This window comes from Coregonus clupeaformis, chromosome 36 (genome assembly GCF_020615455.1).
Source record: "Coregonus clupeaformis isolate EN_2021a chromosome 36, ASM2061545v1, whole genome shotgun sequence".
Taxonomy (NCBI): domain Eukaryota; kingdom Metazoa; phylum Chordata; class Actinopteri; order Salmoniformes; family Salmonidae; genus Coregonus; species Coregonus clupeaformis.
Genome location: NC_059227.1, coordinates 11,629,329 through 11,643,299, shown reverse-complemented (window position 1 = coordinate 11,643,299; position 13,971 = coordinate 11,629,329). Strand labels below are relative to the sequence as shown.

The 13,971-nt window shown below is 42.3% G+C and overlaps 1 protein-coding gene across 1 annotated transcript in view; it reads right to left on the bottom strand.

Moving 5' to 3' along the window:
* Nucleotides 1-13,655, bottom strand: part of LOC121552884 (disheveled-associated activator of morphogenesis 1-like) — a 141,271-nt gene extending 127,616 nt beyond the window's left edge. Inside the window, exon 1 of the mRNA XM_045211257.1 lies at nucleotides 13,542-13,655. The gene's annotated coding sequence lies outside the window, so the exon portion shown is untranslated. The remainder of the gene's footprint in view (nucleotides 1-13,541) is intronic.
* Nucleotides 13,656-13,971: the final 316 nt, after the last annotated feature.

Sequence of the window (13,971 nt, the reverse complement as noted above, 5' to 3'; positions counted from 1 at the left end):
TCTTTCAAAAGGTATTAGAAATAGAAAGTATAGACCCCTGCCAACAAATATCAACACTTATATTTAGTTTTGGATAAATTATTTGCCTTATGTAAGTTTATCTTAAGCATATTTTCTAATTTATCTCCCTCATGAGGGAGGGTAATTAAAGTTCACATAAGTAACAAGTAAAAGGTAGACCTACCAATTAGTTATAGAATACCCAAATATGCAAAGGAGGATATTGCATATGTATACCTTTGTGTACCTATTTAGGATACATCACCATAAAGAGAATTACATTAATATCCATAATTATGTGTTTCTGTGAAGTAGAGATTTTGCAAATTCTGAAATTATATATTATTGCAATTCTGTTACTGTGTATAAATCCACTTCACTTACTGTAGTTCAATAACCAAAAGTCAAGGTGTCATGTCATAGCTGACACCCCATTCTTTCTGCAGACATCGTTGAATCTTATTTTGGGGCAGATATTTAACAGAGGTTTTGGAAAATGTGGTCACATTAAAAACTGAGGGAGATTTTACCGAAATTCTGTTACCAAACTTTACATCTGCACAGTTCTTCCAGTATATTTATTTATTTATTTTTATGTTCAGTGCAAATTGTTAAAAATAGTACTTGTGCATATAGTTGTATGGTTTGTTAAACTTTGAAATCAATGGTTTTTGTTTGGTATACATTTTAAGTGAAAAATCTGATTCGGCGCAATTCCATTACTGTGGAATTGCCGTAATATGTTCATGATATTCAATAAGTTGCTGTTTACACAGGTTTAAGGGAGAGACTGGCTATTATTTACCTTACCAGGTGTTGCAGAATTCTGAGCAAATGTATGGAAGGCATATGAAATAGGCATTCCAAAGTACCCCGGCCTACTCCCATTTTCAGGAGTTTCAAATTCCGAACTGCACCCTCAACGCCAAAAACTCACATTCAGAACCAGTCAGGCTTTTATTTGATCGCTTCAAGCGAGAACGCATTTCACAGAGATTAATTTGAACATCTGGTGGGGATCGGGTTGAAAGAAGGGGGTCATGGAGGAATCTCTGCCTCCATGGAAGGTAGGAAAAGCCCCATTTGAACTTGGAGTGACCACGTGCTTAGAGGTTATTGAAATTACAAGCTAATGCACGAAACAGTGGGTTGAGTCCTTAGGGTGTTAATTAACACCAAACAGCAGCAAAGACTCGAGAAGAGCTCTTTTGGACACATACAAGATCCCCCATAACCAGGAGTTTGAGTACAGTAACTCCCATAAATTAAAATCTCCCTCTATTCAGGACTTGGGAGTAGGGTGACGGACCCCTTGACCCATAGAGAATGAGAAAGGTGAAGGGGCCTCAAGAGGAAAAGATGACAAAAAAATACTCTACCAAGCAGCAGACATTTTACTGAAAGTAAAGGCTCATCTGGAAAAATGCTTTTAAGGCTATATCTCATTTGCCTGACAACTCAAACCGAATTTTTCCACTGCTCTATCGTTCGCTACATACTTCAGTAGGAGACTGCCATCATTGAAGTCGTTTGTGGTGACATCAAAATGAGGGGTGTTGTACAAAACAAAGTCATCAGCGATTGGATCAACTCTAACCAGAGTATCAAAGCCAATGACACATTTTCAAAACGCCGCTTTAACCAAGTTTGTTCTGGCTCAACCCATTGGTTTCTGGGACTAATCAGAAGGTCTAGAATGGATTTCCATTCTGGAAGTCGTCGGGGAGGTATTCAGATCAAGACTCATTGCAGAGAAGAAACTAACGTCTCTGGGCGTGACGTAGAGTTTGGCCAGCGCAAGGGGTTTGGGTAGCCAGGCAAATAAGTCATACGTGTACACGTTTAAGTTTAGGCAATTCATAACCGCACTACCAATTTGTAGAAAAGACTGGGAAGATCATGCGGCCTAGAAAATCAAATGAAATACCAGCATTTCTAAAGATAATTTGGTTTTTTTGGTAATATTTTCATAGCAACATTTAATAGGGCTACAATTAATCAGTAATTGAAGACATAATCGTCTATAGCGTCAAACAATGGCGAAAGAAAACGCAGCAACTATAATCTAGGCCTAAGTAGCTGGGAGAGTCCAGATAAAACAGCTCAGTCGAGCTAAACTCTCCTGCAGCGCTTATAATAATGATACTTCCACATGAATGCAAACAAACAGTGCAATTGAGGAAGAGAAAAATGAGGGAGATGGAGGAGAAAATAGCAGAGAGGGAGGGTGAGGCGGGGCAGAGATCAGAGGTAATTACAGTCACCCGGCTTGGTGCATAATCCTATTTTAGCTGCAAAGAAGAACAGTGCGTGATCGGAGGGAAAAAATGGAAATACGAGAACAAGACAAGAACTACTCTACTTTACCTCCATGTTCTGTATACAAAAGTAACAGGCCCATATGCCATGTACAGTATTAATATGGGTGTGGTGCCGACTTACAGACATTGACAGTGGGCAAGACCGTTCACCAACCACATAGGCAAGTTTTAGCAAAAATTCTAGCCCATCTCCATCTTGGGGCACAATAACTACATGCATGTGACACGCAACAATAGTTTATCTACATTTTTCGTAGCCGTCTATTTACCACCACAAACTGATGATGGCACTAAGACCCACTTAAATGAGCCGTATAGGGCCATAAGCAAAAAAGAAAATGCACATCCAGAGGCGGCACTCCTAGTGGCCGGTGATTTTAATGCAGCGAAACTGAAATCCCTCTTACCTCATTTTTACCAGCATGTCACCTGTGCAACTAGAGCCGAAAAAAACTCTAGATCACATTTATCCCACACACGGAGACGCATACAAAGCTCTCCCTCGCCCTCCATTTGGTAAATCTGACCATAACTCTATCCTCCCGATTCCTGCTTACAAGCAAAAACTAAAAACAGGAAGTACCAGTGATACGCTCAATACGGAAGTGGTCCGATGAAGCAGATGCTAAGCTACAGGACTGTGTCGCTAACACAAACTGGAACATCTTCCGGGATTCACCCGATTGCATTGAGGAGTTTACTACATCAGTCACCGGCTTCATTAATAAGTGCATCGACGACGTCATCCCCAAAGTGACGTACATATCCCAACCAGAAGCCATGGATTACAGTCAACATCAGCATTGAGCTAGAGACTAGAGCTGCCGCTTTCAAGAGCAAGACACTAATCCGGACGCTTATAAGAAATCCCACTACAACCTCCTTCGAACAATCAAACAGTCAAAACGTCAATCAGGACTAAGATTGTCAGATGTGGCAGGGTTTGCAAACTATCACGGATTATAAAGGCAAACCCAGCCACGAGCTGCCAATGACACAAGCGTACCAGTTGAGCTAAATTCCTTATACAGTGAGGGAAAAAAGTATTTGATCCCCTGCTGATTTTGTATGTTTGCCCACTGACAAAGACATGATCAGTCTATAATTTTAATGGTAGGTTTATTTGAACAGTGAGAGACAGAATAACAACAAAAAATCCAGAAAAACACATGTCAAAAATGTTATAAATTGATTTGCATTTTAATGAGGGAAATAAGTATTTGACCCCTCTGCAAAACATGACTTAGTACTTGGTGGCAAAACCCTTGTTGGCAATCACAGAGGTCAGACGTTTCTTGTAGTTGGCCACCAGGTTTGCACACATCTCAGGAGGGATTTTGTCCCACTCCTCTTTGCAGATATTCTCCAAGTCATTAAGGTTTCGAGGTTGACGTTTGGCAACTCGAACCTTCAGCTCCCTCCACAGATTTTCTATGGGATTAAGTTCTGGAGACTGGCTAGGCCACTCCAGGACCTTAATGTGCTTATTCTTGAGCCACTCCTTTGTTGCCTTGGCCGTGTGTTTTGGGTCATTGTAATGCTGGAATACCCATCCACAACCCATTTTCAATGCCCTGGCTGAGGGAAGGAGGTTCTCACCAAAGATTTGACGGTACATGGCCCCGTCCATCGTCCCTTTGATGCGGTGAAGTTGTCCTGTCCCCTAAGCAGAAAAACACCTCCAAAGCATAATGTTTCCACCTCCATGTTTGACGGTGGGGATAGTGTTCTTGGGGTCATAGGCAGTATTCCTCCTCCTCCAAACACGGCGAGTTGAGTTGATGCCAAAGAGCTCGATTTTGGTCTCATCTGACCACAACACTTTCACCCAGTTCTCCTCTGAATCATTCAGATGTTCATTGGCAAACTTCAGACGGGCCTGTATATGTGCTTTCTTGAGCAGGGGGACCTTGCGGGCGCTGCAGGATTTCAGTCCTTCATGGCATAGTGTGTTACCAATTGTTTTCTTGGTGACTATGGTCCCAGCTGCCTTGAGATCATTGACAAGATCCTCCCATGTAGTTCTGGGCTGATTCCTCACCGTTCTCATGATCATTGCAACTCCACGAGGTGAGATCTTGCATGGAGCCCCAGGCCGAGGGAGATTGACAGTTATTTTGTGTTTCTTCCATTTGCGAATAATCGCACCAACTGTTGTCACCTTCTCACAAAGCTGCTTGGCGATGGTCTTGTAGCCCATTCCAGCCTTGTGTAGGTCTACAATCTTGTCCCTGACATCCTTGGAGAGCTCTTTGGTCTTGGCCATGGTGGAGTGTTTGGAATCTGATTGATTGCTTCTGTGGACAGGTGTCTTTTATACAGGTAACAAACTGAGATTAGGAGCACTCCCTTTAAGAGTGTGCTCCTAATCTTAGCTCGTTACCTGCATAAAAGACACCTGGGAGCCAGAAATCTTTCTAATTGAGAGGGGGTCAAATACTTATTTCCCTCATTAAAATGCAAATCAATTTATAATTTTTTTGACATGCGTTTTTCTGGATTTTGTTGTTGTTATTCTGTCTCTCACTGTTAAAATAAACCTACCATTAAAATGATAGACTAATCATTTCTTTGTCAGTGGGCAAATGTACAAAATCAGCAGGGGATCAAATACTTTTTTCCCCTCACTGTATGCTTGCATCGAGGCAAAAAAAGATAGGTGCAGTGAAATGTGTTGTTTTACAGGGTCAGCCAAAGTAGTACGGCACCCCTGGAGCAAATTAGGGTTAAGTGCCTTGCTCAAGGCAAGACCTTTGTTTCACTATATTCTCTAAATATTATTTATTTCCAAAGTATCCCTAAAGTGTTCTCCCGTCTTAGGGTCAGGTGTGGTCAATTCAGTGTCTGGTCTGTCAGTCCCAAGCGGACGGGGCGAGGGCAGGGTGTGGTGGGAACACCATGGTGACAGACAGGGCCTCAGTGGATAAGTGACGCTAAATGAAGCCATTGTCTGGCCCAAGTGAAGCACACTGTGCAGAGAAGGGGACATTCAAACGGCCACACAGGCCCATTGTTGTTTCCATTGCCAACAGGATCCTATCTCATTGGGTATGGTGGGCCTGCACAATGTTGGTCCTCTGATACTGCTGTAGTACCAAACACCATAGTATGGTACAGTCACGTGATGTAGTAGTGCCATACATCACCTGCTAAATCACTTTGATAAATAGTGGAACATTTCTGTGTTTCTCAACTCTGGTGTCAGGGAACCAGTCTCAATACATTATGAAAGTGGATGTCCCAAACATCCCAAACATTTTGAGACATGAGAGCATTGTTGCTCTGGCTAACTAACTTTAAATGGGTTAATTGTGTTGCCCCACTCACTTAGCTAAAGCTCTTACACTCTGAAACAAGGGAAAGTGTCTATTTATTATTGGCCTATTTATTTCCTTACCTCCATAACTTACTACATTCGCACACACTGTATATATATTTTCTGTTTGTATTTTTGACTTTATGTTTTGTTTACCCCATATGTAACTCTGTGTTGTTGTTTTTAATCGCACTGCTTTGCTTTATCTTGGCCAGGTCGCAGTTGTAAATGAGAACTTGTTCTCAACTGGCTTACCTGGTTAAATAAAAAAAATAAAAAAAAGGGGGATACCTAGTCAGTTGTACAACTGACTGCAATCAACTGAAATGTGTCTTCCGCATTTAACAAGCACACTACTTAGGTGTCTACTCTAATTGATGTTCAACTGGAGTGAAATCCAGCATTCAATGGCTCCAGGATCAACATTGAGAGACTGGTCTGGAGTATGCACCCTTTAGAAAGCCCTCTTTGTAGCCCCCTCTATGTAGTTTTGTGTTATCAGTAATTGTTGGGAATATCCATTTATGAATATGAATTTAATGTCAAACTATAGAGGATTGAAAAGTACCTTGTTCTTTTTTTTTCAACCTCCCAATTTGGTCTCGCATCAATGTATGCATAATGTAATAAACCATCTACAGTCCTCTCCCAGCAGAGAAAGGCACAGAATCCTTACATTCTAACCTGGCATCCTTCAGTGCACGACATCTGCACGCTCATTCCTGTCATGTCGTGAATGCACGCTCTGAAGCAAGAAGGATTTCCTGGCTGCTTGCACTTACCCTTAGTTATTTTGATAACAGCGAAAATACATTGATCAAATCCATGCATCATAAGTTAGAAAACATCAGAAATTAGAATCTATTAGACCTCGGTAGTAGTTTCATTACTCTATTTCAATGCATTTCTCTGGAAACCAAGCAGAAAATTATGTGCACTAAAGATGGCATTGTAGCCAGACAAATACATTGGAAGATTATTGTCAACCAGATCAGAAACACTATGCTCACAACCTGTATCTCCTAAATGGTGTCGCTGGTGTATTTTGTTCGAATTTTAGAATATATTGCTATAAGGTTTTTACCAGGCACACGTCCATTCATTTATACTGTTTGTAAATCGTGACACAACACACATAACTTGGATGTGCTCGAGAAATGTATACTGCAATCTTTCACCCACTTTTTAGATAAGAAAATATAAGTATACCTTTCTGTTGTGTCAACCATCCATCCAAATCAAATAATTCCATGTGTGCACCTTGTCTTTATAAACTTCACACATTTTCCATGATATGGGGTAATCGAATGGGCAACACTGCAGCTGTTGATTGCCAGCGATCATAATTCATCACGTAGGCATATGCTATATAATCAATACACAACTTTCAAGGAGTCGGACATTTGATGCCAACATAAGTATAACTTTTCCATTGTATAAAATTACATTATCACATTCGCTTGCCATACTAGTCTGATGAGATCATGCATGCAACAACGAGAACTAGCCTGCAACAACCAAACTGATGGACAATGTTGATTGGCAGGTGGAATGATGACCAATAAGGTTGCAAAGTTAAAGTGGGAGGCGGGATCAGGTCAGCACAGTACTGTCCAATGAGGTTGCGGGGAGAGCCCAACATGCACACCACAGTTTCTTTTACTGTCTTTGTGTACACGCTATGGGGGCTCGAGAACAATGACGTGATGTCGATGTACACAATTTGGGGGACCCTTTCAGGCTCTTGAGCACTACTTAAAAAAAGACTGCCTTATAAGTATACAAAACCTGAGTTCAATCTCTTTAAAATAACTGAATAAATGTATCTTGTTAGCAATCCCCTGTGGCAACGACAGGATGAACGTCAATAAGTGCCCCCACTCTTCTATTCTTTCTTGGCGGAAGCAATCACAAAGATGCTCTCCCTCAGTGTTGGGGCGGAAATCGCGGCCTGCACCCTTATACAAACAGTGGCATTAAAACACAATTTTCTCGTACGATTCCTCCTCCTTTCGCATAAATGACAGGGGAACCAAAAAGAGTAAAGTCTCTGAACAGAAGCAGTACTAAGCGAGGCAGTCACTGCGGATGGATTTTTCTGCTATTGTCCAGCTAATCCAGCCCTACGACTCAAGGCTGGGCAGTTGAATTGAGACCGGCCTGTGTAAGATAAAGAGAGAGCATCCCTGCATTGCTCCCTTTCCCCTCCCCACTTTCCCAAGGTCGAGCCAGTTGCCATGGCGACTGGCCCGGAGGTGCACACAGGATAAGGAGAAAGGGGTATTGGTTATAAATACTCCAAACAGGCCCAGAAAGGTCAGGCTCCTTAAAGCCCCTGATTAGACTGAGAGCATCTCCAATGAGCTGTCTGTCAGAAGAGGAAATTAATGGAGACAGAGGTGACAATGACCTTGTGCTCGGGAGAGGAACCTTGAGACTCATATAGAGAAAAGTTATATAATCATCACCCTAAAAAAGAGCCCTCGCAGCACCACACACATCCTGAGCCTTTGTTGTTTTAATACCAGGGTCTAGTCACCAAGTGACTGCTCATTCCATCAGCATAGAATGTACTAGTCTACTACTTTTTAGCATGTGATTCATATACTTGGTCATGAGAATAGGTGTATACAGTGGGGAGAACAAGTATTTGATAACCTGCAAAATCGGCAGTGTTTCCTACTTACAAAGCATGTAGAGATCTGTAATTTTTATAAACTGTGAGAGACGGAATATAAAACAAAAATCCAGAAAATCACATTGTATGATTTTTAAGTAATTCATTTGCATTTTATTGCATAACATAAGTATTTGATCACCTACCAACCAGTAAGAATTCCGGCTCTCACAGACCTGTTAGTTTTTCTTTAAGAAGCCCTCCTGTTCTCCACTCATTACCTCCACTCAGTCTCCTGAGTGGCGCAGTGGTCTAAGGCACTGCATTGCAGTGCTAGCTGTGCCACTAGAGATCCTGGTTCGAATCCAGGCTCTTTCGCAGCCGGCCGCGACCGGGAGACTCATGGGCAGCGCACAATTGGCCTAGCGTTGTCCAGGGTAGGGGAGGGAATGGCCGGCAGGGATGTAGCTCAGTTGATAGAGCATGGCGTTTGCAACGCCAGGGTTGTGGGTTCGATTCCCACGGGGGACCAGTATGAAAAAAATTAAAATTTATAAAAATATGTATTCACTAACTGTAAGTCGCTCTGGATAAGAGCGTCTGCTAAATGACTAAAATGTCAATGTAAAATGTCTGTATTAACTGCACCTGTTTGAACTTGTTACCTGTATAAAAGACACCTGTCCACACACTCAATCAAACAGACTCCAACCTCTCCACAATGGCCAAGACCAGAGAGCTGTGTAAGGACATCAGGGATAAAAATGGTAGACCTGCACAAGGCTAGGATGGGCTACAGGACAATAGGCAAGCAGCTTGGTGAGAAGGCAACAACTGTTGGCGCAATTATTAGAAAATTGAAGAAGTTCAAGATGACGGTCAATCACCCTCGGTCTGGGGCTCCATGCAAGATCTCACCTCGTGGGGCATCAATGATCATGAGGAAGGTGAGGAATCAGCCCAGAACTACACGGCAGGACCTGGTCAATGACCTGAAGAGAGCTGGGACGACAGTCTCAAAGAAAACCATTAGTAACACACTACGCCGTCATGGATTAAAATCCTGCAGCGCGCAAGGTCCCCCTGCTCAAGCCAGCGCATGTCCAGGCCCGTCTGAAGTTTGCCAATGACCATCTGGATGATCCAGAGGAGGAATGGGAGAAGGTCATGTGGTCTGATGAGACAAAAATAGAGCTTTTTTGGTCTAAACTCCACTTGCTGTGTTTGGAGGAAGAAGAAGGATGAGTACAACCCCAAGAACACCATCCCAACCGTGAAGCATGGAGGTGGAAACATCATTCTTTGGGGATGCTTTTCTGCAAAGGGGACAGGACGACTGCACCATATTGAGGGGAGGATGGATGGGGCCATGTATCGTGAGATCTTGGCCAACAACCTCCTTCCCTCAGTAAGAGCATTGAAGATGGGTCGTGGCTGGGTCTTCCAGCATGACAATGACCAAAAACACACAGCCAGGGCAACTAAGGAGTGGCTCCGTAAGAAGCATCTCAAGGTCCTGGAGTGGCCTAGCCAGTCTCCAGACCTGAACCAAATAGAAAATCTTTGGAGGGAGCTGAAAGTCCGTATTGCCCAGCAACAGCCCCGAAACCTGAAGGATCTGGAGAAGGTATGTATGGAGGAGTGGGCCAAAATCCCTTCTGCAGTGTGTGCAAACCTGGTCAAGACCTACAGGAAACATATGATCTCTGTAATTGCAAACAAAGGTTTCTGTACCAAATATTAAGTTCTGCTTTTCTGATGAATCAAATACTTATGTCATGCAATAAAATGCAAATTAATTACTTAAAAATCATAAAATGTGATTTTCTTGATTTTTGTTTTAGATTCCGTCTCTCACAGTTGAAGTGTACCTATGATAAAAATTACAGACCTCTACATGCTTTGTAAGTAGGAAAACCTGCAAAATCGGCAGTGTATCAAATACTTGTTCTCCCCACTGTAGATGGCTTGTATATTTCAGAAATAACTATATCCACACCAAGGCATACTGTAGCCAACTCCATTACACACAATCCTTGAGACACAGGACATGCCTGGGTGATTTAGGGGTGTGTGATGCCAGAGTATGCCATGCCACATAGACCTACATCTCACATAGTACATTCACTGACACCCATTAGAGGTATGAAAGATAGCTGAAAACCACAGAATATAAAATGTATGATCATGTTTTTTGAACCATAAAGCCATAATAGCCTACTAACCTTCACTGCAGTTCACTTAATAAAATGTTGCACTGATGATACCAAGATGATTTCAAAAACTGCTGTGGGCCTCTGGGCCTATTCCCTTATGTAACCAAGACTGAAATGGCTTGACCAAAATGTATTCAGTTTAATGCACCACACCGTTTAAAAATGAGCCGAATACATGTATACACAGACAGACAACACCCTGACATCCAAGGCTAATGACGATCACCTAACTTTCAGTAGGGCGCTAGACTAATGATGAAATGCTTACTTCCCAACAATGGAGAGAGAAAAAGATAAATAATATTTTAAAAAGAATAGCACGAGGAATAAATATACAATGAGTAACGATAACTTGGCTGTATACACACGGGGTACCAGTACCGAGTCGATGTGCAGGGGTATGAGGTAATTGAGGTAGATATGTACATACAGTGCCTTTGGAAAGTATTCAGACCTCTTGACTTTTTCCACATTTTGTTACATTGCAGCCTTATTCTAAAATTTATTAAATTTTGGTTTTTCCTCAATCTACACACAATACCCCATAATGACAAAGCAAAAACAGGTTTAGAAATCTTTGCTAATTTATTTATATATTTTTAAACGGAAATATCACATTTACATAAGTATTCAGGCCCTTTACTCAGTACTTTTGTTGAAGCACCTTCAGCAGCGATTACACCCTCGAGTCTTCTTGGGTATGACGCTACAAGCATGGCACACCTGTATTTGGGGAGTTTCTCCCATTCTTCTCTGCAGATCCTCTCAAGCTCTGTCAGGTTGGATGGGGAGCATTGCTGCACAGCTATTTTCAGGTCTCTGCAGAGATGTTCGATCGGGTTCAATTCCGGGCTCTGGCTGGTCCACTCAAGGTCATTCAGAGACTTGTCCCGAAGCCACTCCTGCGTTGTCTTGACTGTGTGCATAGGGTCGTTGTCCTGTTGGAAGGTTAACCTTTTCCCCAGTCTGAGGTCCTGAGCGCTCTGGAGCAGGTTTTCATCAAGGATCTCTCTGTACTTTGCTCCGTTCATCTTTCCCCTCAATCCTAACTAGTCTCCCAGTCCCTGCCGCTGAAAAACATCCTCATAGCATGATGCTGCCACCACCATGCTTCACCGTAGGGATGGTGCCAAGTTTCCTCCAGAAGTAACGCTTGACATTCATGCCAAAGAGTTCAATCTTGGTTTCATCAGACCACAGAATCTTGTGTCTCATGATCTGAGAGTCTTTAGGTGCCTTTTGGCAAACTCCAAGCAGGCTGTCATGTGCCTTTTACTGAGGAGTGGCTGCCGACTGGCCACTCTACCATAAAGGCCTGATTGGTAGAGTGCTGCAGAGATGGTTGTCCTTCTGGAAGGTTCTCCCATCTCCACAGAGGAAATCTAGAGCTCTGTCAGAGTGACCATTGGGTTCTTGGTCACCTCCCTGACCAAGGCCCTTCTCCCCCGATTGCTCAGTTTGGCCGGCACCTAGCTCTAGGAAGAGTCTTGGTGGTTCCAAACTTCTTACATTTAAGAATTATGGAGGCCACTGTGTTCTTGGGGACCTTCAATGCTGCAGAAATTTTTTGGTACCCTTCCCCAGATCTGTTCCTCGACACAATCCTGTGTCGGAGCTCTACGGACAATTACTTCGACCTCATGGCTTGGTTTTTGCTGTGACATGCACTGTCAACTGTGGGACCTTATATAGACAGGTGTGTGCCTTTCCAAATCATGTCCAATCAATTAAATCTACCACAGGTGGACTCCAATCAAGTTGTAGAAACATCAAGGATTATCAATGGAAACAGGATGCACCTGAGCTCAATTTCGAGTGTCATAGCAAAGGGTCTGAATACTTATGTATATAAAAAGGTATTTATCTTATTTTTAATACATTTGCTAAAATTTCTAAAAACCTGTTTTCGCTTTGTCATTATGGGGTATTGTATGCAGATCGTTGAGGATTTTTATTTATTTAATCCATTTCAGAATAAGGCTGTAACGTAACGAAATGTGGAAAAAGTCAAGGGGTCTGAATAGTTTCCGAAAGTACTGTATATGTAGGGGTAAAGTGACTAGACAACCGGATAGATAATAAACAGTAGCAGCAGCGTATGTGATGAGTCAAAAGAGTTAGCGCTAAAAAGGGTAGTCCGGGTAGCTATTGGTTAACTATTTAACTAACTACCGGTATTTAGCAGTCTTATGGCTTGGGGGTAGATGCTGTTCATTTTCCTGTTGGTTCCAGACTTGGTGCATCGATACTGCTTGCCGTGCAGTAGCTGAGAGAACAGTCTGACTTGGGTGGCTGGAGTCTTTGAAACAGGTGGGTGTTCGCACCTAAGTGCCGCATGTCATGATGACACTTACCTGTCTCGATCAATAAGAGAAGAGTTGAAATAGACAAGATGGCGTCGTACACATCGATCAAAACATTTATTTTATTTAATAATGGAGCAATTTCTAAATTCAATCGAACACCCTGCAACTAAACAGACGTTTAGAAGAGATTGTTGTCAACCAAGTCGGGAATTGAGGTAGTATCGCCAAATTAAGGTTGGTCAAAAATTCTCTGCGCTATGTCAAACGGTACCTAACCTGTAACGGCTAATGGAGCACCACATTAGCCCTTTACAATCTGATAGCTAGTAAACCAGTTGAGGAGGCTAGCCTACGTGGGTGTTTATCATACAGGAGACACAAACAACACTTGCAAATTACTGACTGGCTTTGCCAACTCGAACGACATCGAAACTGTTGATAATAAACAATTGATCACAGAGGCTCTTGTGAGTGTCGAACAACAACACTTGGTATTCAAGTTGGGGAAATAACAGTATGTAAGAAGTTAAAACAACAAACACAGCAATAAAAAAATACGCGGGATGTAATTTAACGTTACACATCAACAGAATGAAATGCTTCCTAAATTCAGTAGTCTCTGATCCTTCTGGCCGGTTTCACTGCATCTTTCTGCAAGACAAACAGCACAATAGAATTTCTAAGGGGCCCTATCGAAGGTTCTGCACGGATGCATGAGCGTATTCAAGAAACTCGCTCAAAAGTCTGCACCAAAAGCATTCTTACCTCGTATGGATGCACATTTTTCTGATGATATCCACAAGTACTCTAAGTAAACAATACACTCTTTAATATTGAGCTACCGGTAGATTCAGTATTTTCAACAGTCCTACGGGTGACATTGGGAAAATCTCAATTGTAAATGCTTTCTCCTCGCCTCCTCCTCAAAAGCCATAGGATTTTTTTAAAAAGCCAGAGGTCCCTCCCCTCTGACCTTATCCTCCAATGGGTTTTGAGAAGGAGGCGAGGAGATAAGAGAAGAGAGAGGACGCAAGGAGGAAATAATTGAGATTGTCCCAGTGACATCATCCCTTTTCCCATTATGAAAAAGCCAATGTGCATGCTTATAGAGATAAACGTTTTCTGGGAACTGTAGTTGGCCCATGCTACCATCTAGTGTTCTCTCGTGGGTATTACAAAAACATGATATATTATT